Source organism: Crinia signifera, chromosome 11 (genome assembly GCF_055691185.1).
Source record: "Crinia signifera chromosome 11, ASM5569118v1, whole genome shotgun sequence".
NCBI classification, from domain to species: Eukaryota; Metazoa; Chordata; class Amphibia; order Anura; family Myobatrachidae; genus Crinia; species Crinia signifera.
Window position 1 is genome coordinate 93,676,509 of NC_139227.1, and position 25,542 is coordinate 93,702,050.

A 25,542-nucleotide genomic window follows, 5' to 3' on the forward strand; every position below is an offset into this window, starting at 1 on the left:
TCATTTTTTGACCAAAACGACAGGACCGGAGCTGATAAAAATGTTGATATGGATGTTATTTTTTTTCTGACTGTGATTTCAAAACCATGCACCAGAATCAACTTCTTTCAACTCAGTAATGCATTTTGGATGTGTACCTAGAGTTTAAAGCAGAAAAACAGGAACTTTTAGAATTTTCATTTTTTGACCAAAACGACAGGACCGGACCTGATAAAAATGTTGATATGGATGTTATTTTTTTTCTGACTGCGATTTCAAAACCATGCACCAGAATCAACTTCTTTCAACTCAGTAATGCATTTTGGATGTGTACCTAGAGTTTAAAGCAGAAAAACAGGAACTTTTAGAATTTTGATTTTTTGACCAAAACGACAGGACCGGAGCTGATAAAAATGTTGATATGGATGTTATTTTTTTTCTGACTGCGATTTTAAAACCATGCACCAGAATTCACTTCTTTAAACTCAGTAATGCATTTTGGATGTGTACCTAGAGTTTAAAGCAGAAAAACAGGAAGTTTTAGAATTTTCATTTTTTGACCAAAACGACAGGTCCGGAGCTGATAAAAATGTTGATATGGATGTTATTTTTTTTCTGACTGCGATTTCAAAACCATGCACCAGAATCAACTTCTTTCAACTCAGTAATGCATTTTGGATGTGTACCTAGAGTTTAAAGCAGAAAAACAGGAACTTTTAGAATTTTGATTTTTTGACCAAAACGACAGGACCGGAGCTGATAAAAATGTTGATATGGATGTTATTTTTTTTCTGACTGCGATTTTAAAACCATGCACCAGAATTCACTTCTTTAAACTCAGTAATGCATTTTGGATGTGTACCTAGAGTTTAAAGCAGAAAAACAGGAACTTTTAGAATTTTCATTTTTTGACCAAAACGACAGGACCGGAGCTGATAAAAATGTTGATATGGATGTTATTTTTTTTCTGACTGCGATTTCAAAACCATGCACCAGAATTCACTTCTTTCAACTCAGTAATGCATTTTGGATGTGTACCTAGAGTTTAAAGCAGAAAAACAGGAACTTTTAGAATTTTCATTTGTTGACCAAAACGACAGGACCGGACCTGATAAAAATGTTGATATGGATGTTATTTTTTTTCTGACTGCGATTTCAAAACCATGCACCAGAATTCACTTCTTTCAACTCAGTAATGCATTTTGGATGTGTACCTAGAGTTTAAAGCAGAAAAACAGGAATTTTTAGAATTTAAATTTTTTGACCAAAACGACAGGACCGGAGCTGATAAAAATGTTGATATGGATGTTATTTTTTTTCTGACTGCGATTTCAAAACCATGCACCAGAATTCACTTCTTTCAACTCAGTAATGCATTTTGGATGTGTACCTAGAGTTTAAAGCAGAAAAACAGGAACTTTTAGAATTTTCATTTTTTGACCAAAACGACAGGACCAGAGCTGATAAAAATGTTGATATGGATGTTATTTTTTTCTGACTGCGATTTCAAAACCATGCACCAGAATTCACTTCTTTAAACTCAGTAATGCATTTTGGATGTGTACCTAGAGTTTAAAGCAGAAAAACAGGAACTTTTAGAATTTTAATTTTTTGACCAAAACGACAGGACCGGAGCTGATAAAAATGTTGATATGGATGTTATTTTTTTTCTGACTGCGATTTCAAAACCATGCACCAGAATTCACTTCTTTCAACTCAGTAATGCATTTTGGATGTGTACCTAGAGTTTAAAGCAGAAAAACAGGAACTTTTAGAATTTTCATTTTTTGAACAAAACGACAGGACCGGAGCTGATAAAAATGTTGATATGGATGTTATTTTTTTTCTGACTGCGATTTCAAAACCATGCACCAGAATTCACTTCTTTCAACTCAGTAATGCATTTTGGATGTGTACCTAGAGTTTAAAGCAGAAAAACAGGAACTTTTAGAATTTTCATTTTTTGACCAAAACGACAGGACCGGAGCTGATAAAAATGTTGATATGGATGTTATTTTTTTTCTGACTGCAGTTTCAAAACCATGCACCAGAATTCACTTCTTTCAACTCAGTAATGCATTTTGGATGTGTACCTAGAGTTTAAAGCAGAAAAACAGGAACTTTTAGAATTTTAATTTTTTGACCAAAACGACAGGACCGGAGCTGATAAAAATGTTGATATGGATGTTATTTTTTTTCTGACTGCGATTTCAAAACCATGCACCAGAATTCACTTCTTTAAACTCAGTAATGCATTTTGGATGTGTACCTAGAGTTTAAAGCAGAAAAACAGGAACTTTTAGAATTTTCATTTTTTGACCAAAACGACAGGACCGGAGCTGATAAAAATGTTGATATGGATGTTATTTTTTTTTCTGACTGCGATTTCAAAACCATGCACCAGAATCAACTTCTTTCAACTCAGTAATGCATTTTGGATGTGTACCTAGAGTTTAAAGCAGAAAAACAGGAACTTTTAGAATTTTCATTTTTTGACCAAAACGACAGGACCGGAGCTGATAAAAATGTTGATATGGATGTTATTTTTTTTCTGACTGCGATTTCAAAACCATGCACCAGAATTCACTTCTTTAAACTCAGTAATGCATTTTGGATGTGTACCTAGAGTTTAAAGCAGAAAAACAGGAACTTTTAGAATTTTCATTTTTTGACCAAAACGACAGGACCGGAATTGATTAAAATGTTGATATGATTGTTATTTTTTTTCTGACTGCGATATCAAAACCATGCACCAGAATTCACTTCTTTCAACTCAGTAATGCATTTTGGATGTGTACCTAGAGTTTAAAGCAGAAAAACAGGAACTTTTAGAATTTTCATTTTTTGACCAAAACGACAGGTCCGGAGCTGATAAAAATGTTGATATTGATGTAATTTTTTTTCTGACTGCGGTTTCAAAACCTTGCACCAGAATCAACTTCTTTAAACTCAGTAATGCATTTTGGATGTGTACCTAGAGTTTAAAGCAGAAAAACAGGAACTTTTAGAATTTTCATTTTTTGACCAAAACGACAGGACCGGAGCTGATAAAAATGTTGATATGGATGTTATTTTTTTTCTGACTGCGATTTCAAAACCATGCACCAGAATTCACTTCTTTTAACTCAGTAATGCATTTTGGATGTGTACCTAGAGTTTAAAGCAGAAAAACAGGAACTTTTAGAATTTTCATTTTTTGACCAAAACGACAGGACCGGACCTGATAAAAATGTTGATATGGATGTTATTTTTTTTCTGACTGCGATTTCAAAACCATGCACCAGAATCAACTTCTTTCAACTCAGTAATGTATTTTGGATGTGTACCTAGAGTTTAAAGCAGAAAAACAGGAACTTTTAGAATTTTCATTTTTTGACCAAAACGACAGGACCGGAGCTGATAAAAATGTTGATATGGATGTTATTTATTTTCTGACTGCGATTTCAAAACCATACACCAGAATTCACTTCTTTAAACTCAGTAATGCATTTTGGATGTGTACCTAGAGTTTAAAGCAGAAAAACAGGAACTTTTAGAATTTTCATTTTTTGACCAAAACGACAGGACCGGAGCTGATTAAAATGTTGATATGATTGTTGTTTTTTTCTGACTGCGATTTCAAAACCATGCACCAGAATTCACTTCTTTCAACTCAGTAATGCATTTTGGATGTGTACCTAGAGTTTAAAGCAGAAAAACAGTAACTTTTAGAATTTTCATTTTTTGACCAAAACGACAGGTCCGGAGCTGATAAAAATGTTGATATTGATGTAATTTTTTTTCTGACTGCGGTTTCAAAACCATGCACCAGAATTAACTTCTTTCAACTCAGTAATGCATTTTGGATGTGTACCTAGAGTTTAAAGCAGAAAAACAGGAACTTTTAGAATTTTCATTTTTTGACCAAAACGACAGGACCGGAGCTGATAAAAATGTTGATATGGATGTTATTTTTTTTCTGACTGCGATTTCAAAACCATGCACCAGAATTCACTTCTTTCAACTCAGTAATGCATTTTGGATGTGTACCTAGAGTTTAAAGCAGAAAAACAGGAACTTTTAGAATTTTCATTTTTTGACCAAAACGACAGGACAAGAACTGATTAAAATGTTGATATGATTGTTATTTTTTTCTGACTGCGATATCAAAACCATGCACCAGAATTCACTTCTTTCAACTCAGTAATGCATTTTGGATGTGTACCTAGAGTTTAAAGCAGAAAAACAGGAACTTTTAGAATTTTCATTTTTTTGACCAAAACGACAGGACCGGACCTGATAAAAATGTTGATATGGATGTTATTTTTTTTCTGACTGCGATTTCAAAACCATGCACCAGAATTCACTTCTTTAAACTCAGTAATGCATTTTGGATGTGTACCTAGAGTTTAAAGCAGAAAAACAGGAACTTTTAGAATTTTCATTTTTTCACCAAAACGACAGGACCGGAACTGATTAAAATGTTGATATGATTGTTATTTTTTTTCTGACTGCGATATCAAAACCATGCACCAGAATTCACTTCTTTCAACTCAGTAATGCATTTTGGATGTGTACCTAGAGTTTAAAGCAGAAAAACAGGAACTTTTAGAATTTTCATTTTTTGACCAAAACGACAGGACCGGAGCTGATAAAAATGTTGATATGGATGTTATTATTTTTCTGACTGCGATTTCAAAACCATGCACCAGAATTCACTTCTTTAAACTCAGTAATGCATTTTGGATGTGTACCTAGAGTTTAAAGCAGAAAAACAGGAACTTTTAGAATTTTCATTTTTTGACCAAAACGACAGGACCGGAACTTATTAAAATGTTGATATGATTGTTATTTTTATTCTGACTGCGATATCAAAACCATGCACCAGAATTCACTTCTTTCAACTCAGTAATGCATTTTGGATGTGTACCTAGAGTTTAAAGCAGAAAAACAGGAACTTTTAGAATTTTCATTATTTGACCAAAACGACAGGACCGGAGCTGATAAAAATGTTGATATGGATGTTATTTTTTTCTGACTGCGATTTCAAAACCATGCACCAGAATCAAATTCTTTCAACTCAGTAATGCATTTTGGATGTGTACCTAGAGTTTAAAGCAGAAAAACAGGAACTTTTAGAATTTTTATTTTTTGACCAAAACGACAGGACCGGAGCTGATAAAAATGTTGATATGGATGTTATTTTTTTTCTGACTGCGATTTCAAAACCATGCACCAGAATTCACTTCTTTAAACTCAGTAATGCATTTTGGATGTGTACCTAGAGTTTAAAGCAGAAAAACAGGAACTATTAGAATTTTCATTTTTTTGACCAAAACGACAGGACCGGAACTGATTAAAATGTTGATATGATTGTTATTTTTTTTCTGACTGTGATATCAAAACCATGCACCAGAATTCACTTCTTTCAACTCAGTAATGCATTTTGGATGTGTACCTAGAGTTTAAAGCAGAAAAACAGGAACTTTTAGAATTTTCATTTTTTGACCAAAACGACAGGACCGGAGCTGATAAAAATGTTGATATGGATGTTGTTATTTTTTTTCTGACTGCGATTTCAAAACCATGCACCAGAATCAACTTCTTTCAACTCAGTAATGCATTTTGGATGTGTACCTAGAGTTTAAAGCAGAAAAACAGGAACTTTTAGAATTTTCATTTTTTGACCAAAACAACAGGACCGGAGCTGATAAAAATGTTGATATGGATGTTATTTTTTTTCTGACTGCGATTTCAAAACCATGCACCAGAATTCACTTCTTTCAACTCAGTAATGCATTTTGGATGTGTACCTAGAGTTTAAAGCAGAAAAACAGGAACTTTTAGAATTTTCATTTTTTTGACCAAAACGACAGGACCGGACCTGATAAAAATGTTGATATGGATGTTATTTTTTTTCTGACTGCGATTTCAAAACCATGCACCAGAATTCACTTCTTTAAACTCAGTAATGCATTTTGGATGTGTACCTAGAGTTTAAAGCAGAAAAACAGGAACTTTTAGAATTTTCATTTTTTCACCAAAACGACAGGACCGGAACTGATTAAAATGTTGATATGATTGTTATTTTTTTTCTGACTGCGATATCAAAACCATGCACCAGAATTCACTTCTTTCAACTCAGTAATGCATTTTGGATGTGTACCTAGAGTTTAAAGCAGAAAAACAGGAACTTTTAGAATTTTCATTTTTTGACCAAAACGACAGGACCGGAGCTGATAAAAATGTTGATATGGATGTTATTTTTTTTCTGACTGCGATTTCAAAACCATGCACCAGAATTCACTTCTTTAAACTCAGTAATGCATTTTGGATGTGTACCTAGAGTTTAAAGCAGAAAAACAGGAACTTTTAGAATTTTCATTTTTTGACCAAAACGACAGGACCGGAACTTATTAAAATGTTGATATGATTGTTATTTTTATTCTGACTGCGATATCAAAACCATGCACCAGAATTCACTTCTTTCAACTCAGTAATGCATTTTGGATGTGTACCTAGAGTTTAAAGCAGAAAAACAGGAACTTTTAGAATTTTCATTATTTGACCAAAACGACAGGACCGGAGCTGATAAAAATGTTGATATGGATGTTATTTTTTTCTGACTGCGATTTCAAAACCATGCACCAGAATCAAATTCTTTCAACTCAGTAATGCATTTTGGATGTGTACCTAGAGTTTAAAGCAGAAAAACAGGAACTTTTAGAATTTTTATTTTTTGACCAAAACGACAGGACCGGAGCTGATAAAAATGTTGATATGGATGTTATTTTTTTTCTGACTGCGATTTCAAAACCATGCACCAGAATTCACTTCTTTAAACTCAGTAATGCATTTTGGATGTGTACCTAGAGTTTAAAGCAGAAAAACAGGAACTATTAGAATTTTCATTTTTTTGACCAAAACGACAGGACCGGAACTGATTAAAATGTTGATATGATTGTTATTTTTTTTCTGACTGTGATATCAAAACCATGCACCAGAATTCACTTCTTTCAACTCAGTAATGCATTTTGGATGTGTACCTAGAGTTTAAAGCAGAAAAACAGGAACTTTTAGAATTTTCATTTTTTGACCAAAACGACAGGACCGGAGCTGATAAAAATGTTGATATGGATGTTGTTATTTTTTTTCTGACTGCGATTTCAAAACCATGCACCAGAATCAACTTCTTTCAACTCAGTAATGCATTTTGGATGTGTACCTAGAGTTTAAAGCAGAAAAACAGGAACTTTTAGAATTTTCATTTTTTGACCAAAACGATAGGACCGGAGCTGATAAAAATGTTGATATGGATGTTATTTTTTTTCTGACTGCGATTTCAAAACCATGCACCAGAATTCACTTCTTTCAACTCAGTAATGCATTTTGGATGTGTACCTAGAGTTTAAAGCAGAAAAACAGGAACTTTTAGAATTTTCATTTGTTGACCAAAACGACAGGACCGGACCTGATAAAAATGTTGATATGGATGTTATTTTTTTTCTGACTGTGATTTCAAAACCATGCACCAGAATTCACTTCTTTCAACTCAGTAATGCATTTTGATTGTGTACCTAGAGTTTAAAGCAGAAAAACAGGAACTTTTAGAATTTTCATTTTTTGACCAAAACGACAGGACCGGAGCTTATAAAAATGTTGATATGGATGTTATTTTTTTTCTGACTGCGATTTCAAAACCATGCACCAGAATTCACTTCTTTCAACTCAGTAATGCATTTTGGATGTGTACATAGAGTTTAAAGCAGAAAAACAGGAATTTTTAGAATTTTCATTTTTTGACCAAAATGACAGGACCGGAGCTGATAAAAATGTTGATATGGATGTTATTTTTTTTCTGACTGCGATTTCAAAACCATGCACCAGAATTCACTTCTTTCAACTCAGTAATGCATTTTGGATGTGTACCTAGAGTTTAAAGCAGAAAAACAGGAACTTTTAGAATTTTCATTTTTTGACCAAAACGACAGGACCGGAGCTGATAAAAATGTTGATATGGATGTTATTTTTTTTCTGACTGCGATTTCAAAACCATGCACCAGAATTCACTTCTTAAAACTCAGTAATGCATTTTGGATGTGTACCTAGAGTTTAAAGCAGAAAAACAGGAACTTTTAGAATTTTCATTTTTTGACCAAAACGACAGGACCGGAGCTGATAAAAATGTTGATATGGATGTTATTTTTTTTCTGACTGCGATTTCAAAACCATGCACCAGAATTCACTTCTTTCAACTCAGTAATGCATTTTGGATGTGTACCTAGAGTTTAAAGAAGAAAAACAGGAACTTTTAGAATTTTCATTTTTTGACCAAAACGACAGGACCGGAGCTGATAAAAATGTTGATATGGATGTTATTTTTTTTCTGACTGCGATTTCAAAACCATGCACCAGAATTCACTTCTTTCAACTCAGTAATGCATTTTGGATGTGTACCTAGAGTTTAAAGCAGAAAAACAGGAACTTTTAGAATTTTCATTTTTTGACCAAAACGACAGGACCGGACCTGATAAAAATGTTGATATGGATGTTATTTTTTTTCTGACTGCGATTTCAAAACCATGCACCAGAATCAACTTCTTTCAACTCAGTAATGCATTTTGGATGTGTACCTAGAGTTTAAAGCAGAAAAACAGGAACTTTTAGAATTTTGATTTTTTGACCAAAACGACAGGACCGGAGCTGATAAAAATGTTGATATGGATGTTATTTTTTTTCTGACTGCGATTTTAAAACCATGCACCAGAATTCACTTCTTTAAACTCAGTAATGCATTTTGGATGTGTACCTAGAGTTTAAAGCAGAAAAACAGGAACTTTTAGAATTTTCATTTTTTGACCAAAACGACAGGACCGGAGCTGATTAAAATGTTGATATGATTGTTATTTTTTTTCTGACTGCGATTTCAAAACCATGCACCAGAATTCACTTCTTTCAACTCAGTAATGCATTTTGGATGTGTACCTAGAGTTTAAAGCAGAAAAACAGGAACTTTTAGAATTTTAATTTTTTGACCAAAACGACAGGTCCGGAGCTGATAAAAATGTTGATATTGATGTAATTTTTTTTCTGACTGCGATTTCAAAACCTTGCACCAGAATCAACTTCTTTAAACTCAGTAATGCATTTTGGATGTGGACCTAGAGTTTAAAGCAGAAAAACAGGAACTTTTAGAATTTTCATTTTTTGACCAAAATGACAGGACCGGAGCTGATAAAAATGTTGATATGGATGTTATTTTTTTTCTGACTGCGATTTCAAAACCATGCACCAGAATTCACTTCTTTCAACTCAGTAATGCATTTTGGATGTGTACCTAGAGTTTAAAGCAGAAAAACAGGAACTTTTAGAATTTTCATTTGTTGACCAAAACGACAGGACCGGACCTGATAAAAATGTTGATATGGATGTTATTTTTTTTCTGACTGCGATTTCAAAACCATGCACCAGAATTCACTTCTTTCAACTCAGTAATGCATTTTGGATGTGTACCTAGAGTTTAAAGCAGAAAAACAGGAACTTTTAGAATTTTAATTTTTTGACCAAAACGACAGGACCGGAGCTGATAAAAATGTTGATATGGATGTTATTTTTTTTCTGACTGCGATTTCAAAACCATGCACCAGAATTCACTTCTTTCAACTCAGTAATGCATTTTGGATGTGTACCTAGAGTTTAAAGCAGAAAAACAGGAACTTTTAGAATTTTCATTTTTTGACCAAAACGACAGGACCGGAGCTGATAAAAATGTTGATATGGATGTTATTTTTTTTCTGACTGCGATTTCAAAACCATGCACCAGAATTCACTTCTTTAAACTCAGTAATGCATTTTGGATGTGTACCTAGAGTTTAAAGCAGAAAAACAGGAACTTTTAGAATTTTAATTTTTTGACCAAAACGACAGGACCGGAGCTGATAAAAATGTTGATATGGATGTTATTTTTTTTCTGACTGCGATTTCAAAACCATGCACCAGAATTCACTTCTTTCAACTCAGTAATGCATTTTGGATGTGTACCTAGAGTTTAAAGCAGAAAAACAGGAACTTTTAGAATTTTCATTTTTTGACCAAAACGACAGGACCGGAGCTGATAAAAATGTTGATATGGATGTTATTTTTTTTCTGACTGCGATTTCAAAACCATGCACCAGAATTCACTTCTTTCAACTCAGTAATGCATTTTGGATGTGTACCTAGAGTTTAAAGCAGAAAAACAGGAACTTTTAGAATTTTCATTTTTTGACCAAAACGACAGGACCGGAGCTGATAAAAATGTTGATATGGATGTTATTTTTTTTTCTGACTGCAGTTTCAAAACCATGCACCAGAATTCACTTCTTTCAACTCAGTAATGCATTTTGGATGTGTACCTAGAGTTTAAAGCAGAAAAACAGGAACTTTTAGAATTTTAATTTTTTGACCAAAACGACAGGACCGGAGCTGATAAAAATGTTGATATGGATGTTATTTTTTTTCTGACTGCGATTTCAAAACCATGCACCAGAATTCACTTCTTTAAACTCAGTAATGCATTTTGGATGTGTACCTAGAGTTTAAAGCAGAAAAACAGGAACTTTTAGAATTTTCATTTTTTGACCAAAACGACAGGACCGGAGCTGATAAAAATGTTGATATGGATGTTATTTTTTTTCTGACTGCGATTTCAAAACCATGCACCAGAATTCACTTCTTTCAACTCAGTAATGCATTTTGGATGTGTACCTAGAGTTTAAAGCAGAAAAACAGGAACTTTTAGAATTTTCATTTTTTGACCAAAACGACAGGACCGGAGCTGATAAAAATGTTGATATGGATGTTATTTTTTTTCTGACTGCGATTTCAAAACCATGCACCAGAATTCACTTCTTTAAACTCAGTAATGCATTTTGGATGTGTACCTAGAGTTTAAAGCAGAAAAACAGGAACTTTTAGAATTTTCATTTTTTGACCAAAACGACAGGACCGGAACTGATTAAAATGTTGATATGATTGTTATTTTTTTTCTGACTGCGATATCAAAACCATGCACCAGAATTCACTTCTTTCAACTCAGTAATGCATTTTGGATGTGTACCTAGAGTTTAAAGCAGAAAAACAGGAACTTTTAGAATTTTCATTTTTTGACCAAAACGACAGGTCCGGAGCTGATAAAAATGTTGATATTGATGTAATTTTTTTTCTGACTGCGGTTTCAAAACCTTGCACCAGAATCAACTTCTTTAAACTCAGTAATGCATTTTGGATGTGTACCTAGAGTTTAAAGCAGAAAAACAGGAACTTTTAGAATTTTCATTTTTTGACCAAAACGACAGGACCGGAGCTGATAAAAATGTTGATATGGATGTTATTTTTTTTCTGACTGCGATTTCAAAACCATGCACCAGAATTCACTTCTTTCAACTCAGTAATGCATTTTGGATGTGTACCTAGAGTTTAAAGCAGAAAAACAGGAACTTTTAGAATTTTCATTTTTTGACCAAAACGACAGGACCGGACCTGATAAAAATGTTGATATGGATGTTATTTTTTTTCTGACTGCGATTTCAAAACCATGCACCAGAATCAACTTCTTTCAACTCAGTAATGTATTTTGGATGTGTACCTAGAGTTTAAAGCAGAAAAACAGGAACTTTTAGAATTTTCATTTTTTGACCAAAACGACAGGACCGGAGCTGATAAAAATGTTGATATGGATGTTATTTTTTTTCTGACTGCGATTTCAAAACCATGCACCAGAATTCACTTCTTTCAACTCAGTAATGCATTTTGGATGTGTACCTAGAGTTTAAAGCAGAAAAACAGGAACTTTTAGAATTTTCATTTTTTGACCAAAACGACAGGACCGGAGCTGATTAAAATGTTGATATGATTGTTGTTTTTTTCTGACTGCAATTTCAAAACCATGCACCAGAATTCACTTCTTTCAACTCAGTAATGCATTTTGGATGTGTACCTAGAGTTTAAAGCAGAAAAACAGGAACTTTTAGAATTTTCATTTTTTGACCAAAACGACAGGACCGGAGCTGATAAAAATGTTGATGTGGATGTTATTTTTTTTCTGACTGCGATTTCAAAACCATGCACCAGAATTCACTTCTTTCAACTCAGTAATGCATTTTGGATGTGTACCTAGAGTTTAAAGCAGAAAAACAGGAACTTTTAGAATTTTCATTTTTTGACCAAAAACGACAGGAACGGACCTGATAAAAATGTTGATATGGATGTTATTTTTTTTCTGACTGCGATTTCAAAACCATGCACCAGAATCAACTTCTTTCAACTCAGTAATGCATTTTGGATGTGTACCTAGAGTTTAAAGCAGAAAAACAGGAACTTTTAGAATTTTCATTTTTTGACCAAAACGACAGGACCGGACCTGATAAAAATGTTGATATGGATGTTATTTTTTTTCTGACTGCGATTTCAAAACCATGCACCAGAATCAACTTCTTTCAACTCAGTAATGTATTTTGGATGTGTACCTAGAGTTTAAAGCAGAAAAACAGGAACTTTTAGAATTTTCATTTTTTGACCAAAACGACAGGACCGGAGCTGATAAAAATGTTGATATGGATGTTATTTTTTTTCTGACTGCGATTTCAAAACCATGCACCAGAATTCACTTCTTTCAACTCAGTAATGCATTTTGGATGTGTACCTAGAGTTTAAAGCAGAAAAACAGGAACTTTTAGAATTTTCATTTTTTGACCAAAACGACAGGACCGGAGCTGATTAAAATGTTGATATGATTGTTGTTTTTTTCTGACTGCAATTTCAAAACCATGCACCAGAATTCACTTCTTTCAACTCAGTAATGCATTTTGGATGTGTACCTAGAGTTTAAAGCAGAAAAACAGGAACTTTTAGAATTTTCATTTTTTGACCAAAACGACAGGACCGGAGCTGATAAAAATGTTGATGTGGATGTTATTTTTTTTCTGACTGCGATTTCAAAACCATGCACCAGAATTCACTTCTTTCAACTCAGTAATGCATTTTGGATGTGTACCTAGAGTTTAAAGCAGAAAAACAGGAACTTTTAGAATTTTCATTTTTTGACCAAAAACGACAGGACCGGACCTGATAAAAATGTTGATATGGATGTTATTTTTTTTCTGACTGCGATTTCAAAACCATGCACCAGAATCAACTTCTTTCAACTCAGTAATGCATTTTGGATGTGTACCTAGAGTTTAAAGCAGAAAAACAGGAACTTTTAGAATTTTGATTTTTTGACCAAAACGACAGGACCGGAGCTGATAAAAATGTTGATATGGATGTTATTTTTTTTCTGACTGCGATTTTAAAACCATGCACCAGAATTCACTTCTTTAAACTCAGTAATGCATTTTGGATGTGTACCTAGAGTTTAAAGCAGAAAAACAGGAAGTTTTAGAATTTTCATTTTTTGACCAAAACGACAGGTCCGGAGCTGATAAAAATGTTGATATGGATGTTATTTTTTTTCTGACTGCGATTTCAAAACCATGCACCAGAATCAACTTCTTTCAACTCAGTAATGCATTTTGGATGTGTACCTAGAGTTTAAAGCAGAAAAACAGGAACTTTTAGAATTTTGATTTTTTGACCAAAACGACAGGACCGGAGCTGATAAAAATGTTGATATGGATGTTATTTTTTTTCTGACTGCGATTTTAAAACCATGCACCAGAATTCACTTCTTTAAACTCAGTAATGCATTTTGGATGTGTACCTAGAGTTTAAAGCAGAAAAACAGGAACTTTTAGAATTTTCATTTTTTGACCAAAACGACAGGACCGGAGCTGATAAAAATGTTGATATGGATGTTATTTTTTTTCTGACTGCGATTTCAAAACCATGCACCAGAATTCACTTCTTTCAACTCAGTAATGCATTTTGGATGTGTACCTAGAGTTTAAAGCAGAAAAACAGGAACTTTTAGAATTTTCATTTTTTGACCAAAACGACAGGACCGGACCTGATAAAAATGTTGATATGGATGTTATTTTTTTTCTGACTGCGATTTCAAAACCATGCACCAGAATTCACTTCTTTCAACTCAGTAATGCATTTTGGATGTGTACCTAGAGTTTAAAGCAGAAAAACAGGAATTTTTAGAATTTTAATTTTTTGACCAAAACGACAGGACCGGAGCTGATAAAAATGTTGATATGGATGTTATTTTTTTTCTGACTGCGATTTCAAAACCATGCACCAGAATTCACTTCTTTCAACTCAGTAATGCATTTTGGATGTGTACCTAGAGTTTAAAGCAGAAAAACAGGAACTTTTAGAATTTTCATTTTTTGACCAAAACGACAGGACCGGAGCTGATAAAAATGTTGATATGGATGTTATTTTTTTTCTGACTGCAGTTTCAAAACCATGCACCAGAATTCACTTCTTTCAACTCAGTAATGCATTTTGGATGTGTACCTAGAGTTTAAAGCAGAAAAACAGGAACTTTTAGAATTTTAATTTTTTGACCAAAACGACAGGACCGGAGCTGATAAAAATGTTGATATGGATGTTATTTTTTTTCTGACTGCGATTTCAAAACCATGCACCAGAATTCACTTCTTTAAACTCAGTAATGCATTTTGGATGTGTACCTAGAGTTTAAAGCAGAAAAACAGGAACTTTTAGAATTTTCATTTTTTGACCAAAACGACAGGACCAGAGCTGATAAAAATGTTGATATGGATGTTATTTTTTTTCTGACTGCGATTTCAAAACCATGCACCAGAATCAACTTCTTTCAACTCAGTAATGCATTTTGGATGTGTACCTAGAGTTTAAAGCAGAAAAACAGGAACTTTTAGAATTTTCATTTTTTGACCAAAACGACAGGACCGGAGCTGATAAAAATGTTGATATGGATGTTATTTTTTTTCTGACTGCGATTTCAAAACCATGCACCAGAATTCACTTCTTTAAACTCAGTAATGCATTTTGGATGTGTACCTAGAGTTTAAAGCAGAAAAACAGGAACTTTTAGAATTTTCATTTTTTGACCAAAACGACAGGTCCGGAGCTGATAAAAATGTTGATATTGATGTAATTTTTTTTCTGACTGCGGTTTCAAAACCTTGCACCAGAATCAACTTCTTTAAACTCAGTAATGCATTTTGGATGTGTACCTAGAGTTTAAAGCAGAAAAACAGGAACTTTTAGAATTTTCATTTTTTGACCAAAACGACAGGACCGGAGCTGATAAAAATGTTGATATGGATGTTATTTTTTTTCTGACTGCGATTTCAAAACCATGCACCAGAATTCACTTCTTTTAACTCAGTAATGCATTTTGGATGTGTACCTAGAGTTTAAAGCAGAAAAACAGGAACTTTTAGAATTTTCATTTTTTGACCAAAACGACAGGACCGGACCTGATAAAAATGTTGATATGGATGTTATTTTTTTTCTGACTGCGATTTCAAAACCATGCACCAGAATCAACTTCTTTCAACTCAGTAATGTATTTTGGATGTGTACCTAGAGTTTAAAGCAGAAAAACAGGAACTTTTAGAATTTTCATTTTTTGACCAAAACGACAGGACCGGAGCTGATAAAAATGTTGATATGGATGTTATTTTTTTTCTGACTGCGATTTCAAAACCATGCACCAGAATTCACTTCTTTCAACTCAGTAATGCATTTTGGATGTGTACCTAGAGTTTAAAGCAGAAAAACAGGAACTTTTAGAATTTTCATTTTTTGACCAAAACGACAGGACCGGAGCTGATTAAAATGTTGATATGATTGTTGTTTTTTTCTGACTGCAATTTCAAAACCATGCACCAGAATTCACTTCTTTCAACTCAGTAATGCATTTTGGATGTGTACCTAGAGTTTAAAGCAGAAAAACAGGAACTTTTAGAATTTTCATTTTTTGACCAAAACGACAGGACCGGAGCTGATAAAAATGTTGATGTGGATGTTATTTTTTTTCTGACTGCGATTTCAAAACCATGCACCAGAATTCACTTCTTTCAACTCAGTAATGCATTTTGGATGTGAACCTAGAGTTTAAAGCAGAAAAACAGGAACTTTTAGAATTTTCATTTTTTGACCAAAAACGACAGGACCGGAACTGATTAAAATGTTGATATGATTGTTATTTTTTTTCTGACTGCGATATCAAAACCATGCACCAGAATTCACTTCTTTCAACTCAGTAATGCATTTTGGATGTGTACCTAGAGTTTAAAGCAGAAAAACAGGAACTTTTAGAATTTTCATTTTTTGACCAAAACGACAGGACCGGAGCTGATAAAAATGTTGATGTGGATGTTATTTTTTTTCTGACTGCGATTTCAAAACCATGCACCAGAATTCACTTCTTTAAACTCAGTAATGCATTTTGGATGTGTACCTAGAGTTTAAAGCAGAAAAACAGGAACTTTTAGAATTTTCATTTTTTGACCAAAACGACAGGACCGGAACTTATTAAAATGTTGATATGATTGTTATTTTTATTCTGACTGCGATATCAAAACCATGCACCAGAATTCACTTCTTTCAACTCAGTAATGCATTTTGGATGTGTACCTAGAGTTTAAAGCAGAAAAACAGGAACTTTTAGAATTTTCATTATTTGACCAAAACGACAGGACCGGAGCTGATAAAAATGTTGATATGGATGTTATTTTTTTCTGACTGCGATTTCAAAACCATGCACCAGAATCAAATTCTTTCAACTCAGTAATGCATTTTGGATGTGTACCTAGAGTTTAAAGCAGAAAAACAGGAACTTTTAGAATTTTTATTTTTTGACCAAAACGACAGGACCGGAGCTGATAAAAATGTTGATATGGATGTTATTTTTTTTCTGACTGCGATTTCAAAACCATGCACCAGAATTCACTTCTTTAAACTCAGTAATGCATTTTGGATGTGTACCTAGAGTTTAAAGCAGAAAAACAGGAACTATTAGAATTTTCATTTTTTGACCAAAACGACAGGACCGGAACTGATTAAAATGTTGATATGATTGTTATTTTTTTTCTGACTGTGATATCAAAACCATGCACCAGAATTCACTTCTTTCAACTCAGTAATGCATTTTGGATGTGTACCTAGAGTTTAAAGCAGAAAAACAGGAACTTTTAGAATTTTCATTTTTTGACCAAAACGACAGGACCGGAGCTGATAAAAATGTTGATATGGATGTTGTTATTTTTTTTCTGACTGCGATTTCAAAACCATGCACCAGAATCAACTTCTTTCAACTCAGTAATGCATTTTGGATGTGTACCTAGAGTTTAAAGCAGAAAAACAGGAACTTTTAGAATTTTCATTTTTTGACCAAAACAACAGGACCGGAGCTGATAAAAATGTTGATATGGATGTTATTTTTTTTCTGACTGCGATTTCAAAACCATGCACCAGAATTCACTTCTTTAAACTCAGTAATGCATTTTGGATGTGTACCTAGAGTTTAAAGCAGAAAAACAGGAACTTTTAGAATTTTCATTTTTTGACCAAAACGACAGGACCGGAGCTGATAAAAATGTTGATATGGATGTTATTTTTTTTCTGACTGCGATTTCAAAACCATGCACCAGAATTCACTTCTTTCAACTCAGTAATGCATTTTGGATGTGTACCTAGAGTTTAAAGCAGAAAAACAGGAACTTTTAGAATTTTCATTTGTTGACCAAAACGACAGGACCGGACCTGATAAAAATGTTGATATGGATGTTATTTTTTTTCTGACTGTGATTTCAAAACCATGCACCAGAATTCACTTCTTTCAACTCAGTAATGCATTTTGATTGTGTACCTAGAGTTTAAAGCAGAAAAACAGGAACTTTTAGAATTTTCATTTTTTGACCAAAACGACAGGACCGGAGCTTATAAAAATGTTGATATGGATGTTATTTTTTTTCTGACTGCGATTTCAAAACCATGCACCAGAATTCACTTCTTTCAACTCAGTAATGCATTTTGGATGTGTACCTAGAGTTTAAAGCAGAAAAACAGGAATTTTTAGAATTTTCATTTTTTGACCAAAATGACAGGACCGGAGCTGATAAAAATGTTGATATGGATGTTATTTTTTTTCTGACTGCGATTTCAAAACCATGCACCAGAATTCACTTCTTTCAACTCAGTAATGCATTTTGGATGTGTACCTAGAGTGTAAAGCAGAAAAACAGGAACTTTTAGAATTTTCATTTTTTGACCAAAACGACAGGACCGGAGCTGATAAAAATGTTGATATGGATGTTATTTTTTTTCTGACTGCGATTTCAAAACCATGCACCAGAATTCACTTCTTTAAACTCAGTAATGCATTTTGGATGTGTACCTAGAGTTTAAAGCAGAAAAACAGGAACTTTTAGAATTTTCATTTTTTGACCAAAACGACAGGACCGGAGCTGATAAAAATGTTGATATGGATGTTATTTTTTTTCTGACTGCGATTTCAAAACCATGCACCAGAATTCACTTCTTTCAACTCAGTAATGCATTTTGGATGTGTACCTAGAGTTTAAAGCAGAAAAACAGGAACTTTTAGAATTTTCATTTTTTGACCAAAACGACAGGACCGGAGCTGATAAAAATGTTGATATGGATGTTATTTTTTTTCTGACTGCGATTTCAAAACCATGCACCAGAATTCACTTCTTTCAACTCAGTAATGCATTTTGGATGTGTACCTAGAGTTTAAAGCAGAAAAACAGGAACTTTTAGAATTTTCATTTTTTGACCAAAACGACAGGACCGGACCTGATAAAAATGTTGATATGGATGTTATTTTTTTTCTGACTGCGATTTCAAAACCATGCACCAGAATCAACTTCTTTCAACTCAGTAATGCATTTTGGATGTGTACCTAGAGTTTAAAGCAGAAAAACAGGAACTTTTAGAATTTTGATTTTTTTGACCAAAACGACAGGACCGGAGCTGATAAAAATGTTGATATGGATGTTATTTTTTTTCTGACTGCGATTTTAAAACCATGCACCAGAATTCACTTCTTTAAACTCAGTAATGCATTTTGGATGTGTACCTAGAGTTTAAAGCAGAAAAACAGGAACTTTTAGAATTTTAATTTTTTGACCAAAACGACAGGACCGGAGCTGATTAAAATGTTGATATGATTGTTATTTTTTTTCTGACTGCGATTTCAAAACCATGCACCAGAATTCACTTCTTTCAACTCAGTAATGCATTTTGGATGTGTACCTAGAGTTTAAAGCAGAAAAACAGGAACTTTTAGAATTTTAATTTTTTGACCAAAACGACAGGTCCGGAGCTGATAAAAATGTTGATATTGATGTAATTTTTTTTCTGACTGCGATTTCAAAACCTTGCACCAGAATCAACTTCTTTAAACTCAGTAATGCATTTTGGATGTGTACCTAGAGTTTAAAGCAGAAAAACAGGAACTTTTAGAATTTTCATTTTTTGACCAAAATGACAGGACCGGAGCTGATAAAAATGTTGATATGGATGTTATTTTTTTTCTGACTGCGATTTCAAAACCATGCACCAGAATTCACTTCTTTCAACTCAGTAATGCATTTTGGATGTGTACCTAGAGTTTAAAGCAGAAAAACAGGAACTTTTAGAATTTTCATTTGTTGACCAAAACGACAGGACCGGAGCTGATAAAAATGTTGATATGGATGTTATTTTTTTTCTGACTGCGATTTCAAAACCATGCACCAGAATTCACTTCTTTCAACTCAGTAATGCATTTTGGATGTGTACCTAGAGTTTAAAGCAGAAAAACAGGAACTTTTAGAATTTTCATTTTTTGACCAAAACGACAGGACCGGAGCTGATAAAAATGTTGATATGGATGTTATTTTTTTTCTGACTGCGATTTCAAAACCATGCACCAGAATTCACTTCTTTAAACTCAGTAATGCATTTTGGATGTGTACCTAGAGTTTAAAGCAGAAAAACAGGAACTTTTAGAATTTTAATTTTTTGACCAAAACGACAGGACCGGAGCTGATAAAAATGTTGATATGGATGTTATTTTTTTTCTGACTGCGATTTCAAAACCATGCACCAGAATTCACTTCTTTCAACTCAGTAATGCATTTTGGATGTGTACCTAGAGTTTAAAGCAGAAAAACAGGAACTTTTAGAATTTTCATTTTTTGACCAAAACGACAGGACCGGAGCTGATAAAAATGTTGATATGGATGTTATTTTTTTTCTGACTGCGATTTCAAAACCATGCACCAGAATTCACTTCTTTCAACTCAGTAATGCATTTTGGATGTGTACCTAGAGTTTAAAGCAGAAAAACAGGAACTTTTAGAATTTTCATTTTTTGACCAAAACGACAGGACCGGAGCTGATAAAAATGTTGATATGGATGTTATTTTTTTTTCTGACTGCAGTTTCAAAACCATGCACCAGAATTCACTTCTTTCAACTCAGTAATGCATTTTGGATGTGTACCTAGAGTTTAAAGCAGAAAAACAGGAACTTTTAGAATTTTAATTTTTTGACCAAAACGACAGGACCGGAGCTGATAAAAATGTTGATATGGATGTTATTTTTTTTCTGACTGCGATTTCAAAACCATGCACCAGAATTCACTTCTTTAAACTCAGTAATGCATTTTGGATGTGTACCTAGAGTTTAAAGCAGAAAAACAGGAACTTTTAGAATTTTCATTTTTTGACCAAAACGACAGGACCGGAGCTGATAAAAATGTTGATATGGATGTTATTTTTTTTCTGACTGCGATTTCAAAACCATGCACCAGAATTCACTTCTTTCAACTCAGTAATGCATTTTGGATGTGTACCTAGAGTTTAAAGCAGAAAAACAGGAACTTTTAGAATTTTCATTTTTTGACCAAAACGACAGGACCGGAGCTGATAAAAATGTTGATATGGATGTTATTTTTTTTCTGACTGCGATTTCAAAACCATGCACCAGAATTCACTTCTTTAAACTCAGTAATGCATTTTGGATGTGTACCTAGAGTTTAAAGCAGAAAAACAGGAACTTTTAGAATTTTCATTTTTTGACCAAAACGACAGGACCGGAACTGATTAAAATGTTGATATGATTGTTATTTTTTTTCTGACTGCGATATCAAAACCATGCACCAGAATTCACTTCTTTCAACTCAGTAATGCATTTTGGATGTGTACCTAGAGTTTAAAGCAGAAAAACAGGAACTTTTAGAATTTTCATTTTTTGACCAAAACGACAGGTCCGGAGCTGATAAAAATGTTGATATTGATGTAATTTTTTTTCTGACTGCGGTTTCAAAACCTTGCACCAGAATCAACTTCTTTAAACTCAGTAATGCATTTTGGATGTGTACCTAGAGTTTAAAGCAGAAAAACAGGAACTTTTAGAATTTTCATTTTTTGACCAAAACGACAGGACCGGAGCTGATAAAAATGTTGATATGGATGTTATTTTTTTTCTGACTGCGATTTCAAAACCATGCACCAGAATTCACTTCTTTCAACTCAGTAATGCATTTTGGATGTGTACCTAGAGTTTAAAGCAGAAAAACAGGAACTTTTAGAATTTTCATTTTTTGACCAAAACGACAGGACCGGAGCTGATAAAAATGTTGATATGGATGTTATTTTTTTTCTGACTGCGATTTCAAAACCATGCACCAGAATTCACTTCTTTTAACTCAGTAATGCATTTTGGATGTGTACCTAGAGTTTAAAGCAGAAAAACAGGAACTTTTAGAATTTTCATTTTTTGACCAAAACGACAGGACCGGACCTGATAAAAATGTTGATATGGATGTTATTTTTTTTCTGACTGCGATTTCAAAACCATGCACCAGAATCAACTTCTTTCAACTCAGTAATGTATTTTGGATGTGTACCTAGAGTTTAAAGCAGAAAAACAGGAACTTTTAGAATTTTCATTTTTTGACCAAAACGACAGGACCGGAGCTGATAAAAATGTTGATATGGATGTTATTTTTTTTCTGACTGCGATTTCAAAACCATGCACCAGAATTCACTTCTTTCAACTCAGTAATGCATTTTGGATGTGTACCTAGAGTTTAAAGCAGAAAAACAGGAACTTTTAGAATTTTCATTTTTTGACCAAAACGACAGGACCGGAGCTGATTAAAATGTTGATATGATTGTTGTTTTTTTCTGACTGCGATTTCAAAACCATGCACCAGAATTCACTTCTTTCAACTCAGTAATGCATTTTGGATGTGTACCTAGAGTTTAAAGCAGAAAAACAGGAACTTTTAGAATTTTCATTTTTTGACCAAAACGACAGGACCGGAGCTGATAAAAATGTTGATATGGATGTTATTTTTTTTCTGACTGCGATTTCAAAACCATGCACCAGAATTCACTTCTTTCAACTCAGTAATGCATTTTGGATGTGTACCTAGAGTTTAAAGCAGAAAAACAGGAACTTTTAGAATTTTCATTTTTTGACCAAAACGACAGGACCGGACCTGATAAAAATGTTGATATGGATGTTATTTTTTTCTGACTGCGATTTCAAAACCATGCACCAGAATCAACTTCTTTCAACTCAGTAATGCATTTTGGATGTGTACCTAGAGTTTAAAGCAGAAAAACAGGAACTTTTAGAATTTTCATTTTTTGACCAAAACGACAGGACCGGAGCTGATTAAAATGTTGATATGATTGTTATTTTTTTTCTGACTGCGATTTCAAAACCATGCACCAGAATTCACTTCTTTCAACTCAGTAATGCATTTTGGATGTGTACCTAGAGTTTAAAGCAGAAAAACAGGAACTTTTAGAATTTTCATTTTTTGACCAAAACGACAGGTCCGGAGCTGATAAAAATGTTGATATTGATGTAATTTTTTTTCTGACTGCGGTTTCAAACCCTTGCACCAGAATCAACTTCTTTAAACTCAGTAATGCATTTTGGATGTGTACCTAGAGTTTAAAGCAGAAAAACAGGAACTTTTAGAATTTTAATTTTTTGACCAAAACGACAGGACCGGACCTGATAAAAATGTTGATATGGATGTTATTTTTTTTCTGACTGCGATTTCAAAACCATGCACCAGAATCAACTTCTTTCAACTCAGTAATGCATTTTGGATGTGTACCTAGAGTTTAAAGCAGAAAAACAGGAACTTTTAGAATTTTCATTTTTTGACCAAAACGACAGGACCGGAGCTGATAAAAATGTTGGTATGGATGTTATTTTTTTTCTGACTGCGATTTCAAAACCATGCACCAGAATTCACTTCTTTAAACTCAGTAATGCATTTTGGATGTGTACCTAGAGTTTAAAGCAGAAAAACAGGAACTTTTAGAATTTTCATTTTTTGACCAAAACGACAGGACCGGAGCTGATAAAAATGTTGATATGGATGTTATTTTTTTTCTGACTGCGATTTCAAAACCATGCACCAGAATCAACTTCTTTCAACTCAGTAATGTATTTTGGATGTGTACCTAGAGTTTAAAGCAGAAAAACAGGAACTTTTAGAATTTTCATTTTTTGACCAAAACGACAGGACCGGAGCTGATAAAAATGTTGATATGGATGTTATTTTTTTTCTGACTGCGATTTCAAAACCATGCACCAGAATTCACTTCTTTAAACTCAGTAATGCATTTTGGATGTGTACCTAGAGTTTAAAGCAGAAAAACAGGAACTTTTAGAATTTTCATTTTTTGACCAAAACGACAGGACCGGAGCTGATAAAAATGTTGATATGGATGTTATTTTTTTTCTGACTGCGATTTCAAAACCATGCACCAGAATTCACTTCTTTTAACTCAGTAATGCATTTTGGATGTGTACCTAGAGTTTAAAGCAGAAAAACAGGAACTTTTAGAATTTTCATTTTTTGACCAAAACGACAGGACCGGACCTGATAAAAATGTTGATATGGATGTTATTTTTTTTCTGACTGCGATTTCAAAACCATGCACCAGAATCAACTTCTTTCAACTCAGTAATGTATTTTGGATGTGTACCTAGAGTTTAAAGCAGAAAAACAGGAACTTTTAGAATTTTCATTTTTTGACCAAAACGACAGGACCGGAGCTGATAAAAATGTTGATATGGATGTTATTTTTTTTCTGACTGCGATTTCAAAACCATGCACCAGAATTCACTTCTTTCAACTCAGTAATGCATTTTGGATGTGTACCTAGAGTTTAAAGCAGAAAAACAGGAACTTTTAGAATTTTCATTTTTTGACCAAAACGACAGGACCGGAGCTGATTAAAATGTTGATATGATTGTTGTTTTTTTCTGACTGCGATTTCAAAACCATGCACCAGAATTCACTTCTTTCAACTCAGTAATGCATTTTGGATGTGTACCTAGAGTTTAAAGCAGAAAAACAGTAACTTTTAGAATTTTCATTTTTTGACCAAAACGACAGGACCGGAGCTGATAAAAATGTTGATATTGATGTAATTTTTTTTCTGACTGCGGTTTCAAAACCATGCACCAGAATTAACTTCTTTCAACTCAGTAATGCATTTTGGATGTGTACCTAGAGTTTAAAGCAGAAAAACAGGAACTTTTAGAATTTTCATTTTTTGACCAAAACGACAGGACCGGAGCTGATAAAAATGTTGATATGGATGTTATTTTTTTTCTGACTGCGATTTCAAAACCATGCACCAGAATTCACTTCTTTCAACTCAGTAATGCATTTTGGATGTGTACCTAGAGTTTAAAGCAGAAAAACAGGAACTTTTAGAATTTTGATTTTTTGACCAAAACGACAGGACCGGAGCTGATAAAAATGTTGATATGGATGTTATTTTTTTTCTGACTGCGATTTTAAAACCATGCACCAGAATTCACTTCTTTAAACTCAGTAATGCATTTTGGATGTGTACCTAGAGTTTAAAGCAGAAAAACAGGAACTTTTAGAATTTTCATTTTTTGACCAAAACGACAGGACCGGAGCTGATTAAAATGTTGATATGATTGTTATTTTTTTTCTGACTGCGATTTCAAAACCATGCACCAGAATTCACTTCTTTCAACTCAGTAATGCATTTTGGATGTGTACCGAGAGTTTAAAGCAGAAAAACAGGAACTTTTAGAATTTTCATTTTTTGACCAAAACGACAGGTCCGGAGCTGATAAAAATGTTGATATTGATGTAATTTTTTTTCTGACTGCGGTTTCAAAACCTTGCACCAGAATCAACTTCTTTAAACTCAGTAATGCATTTTGGATGTGTACCTAAAGTTTAAAGCAGAAAAACAGGAACTTTTAGAATTTTCATTTTTTGACCAAAACGACAGGACCGGAGCTGATAAAAATGTTGATATGGATGTTATTTTTTTTTCTGACTGCGATTTCAAAACCATGCACCAGAATTCACTTCTTTAAACTCAGTAATGCATTTTGGATGTGTACCTAGAGTTTAAAGCAGAAAAACAGGAACTTTTAGAATTTTAATTTTTTGACCAAAACGACAGGACCGGAGCTGATAAAAATGTTGATATGGATGTTATTTTTTTTCTGACTGCGATTTCAAAACCATGCACCAGAATTCACTTCTTTAAACTCAGTAATGCATTTTGGATGTGTACCTAGAGTTTAAAGCAGAAAAACAGGAACTTTTAGAATTTTCATTTTTTGACC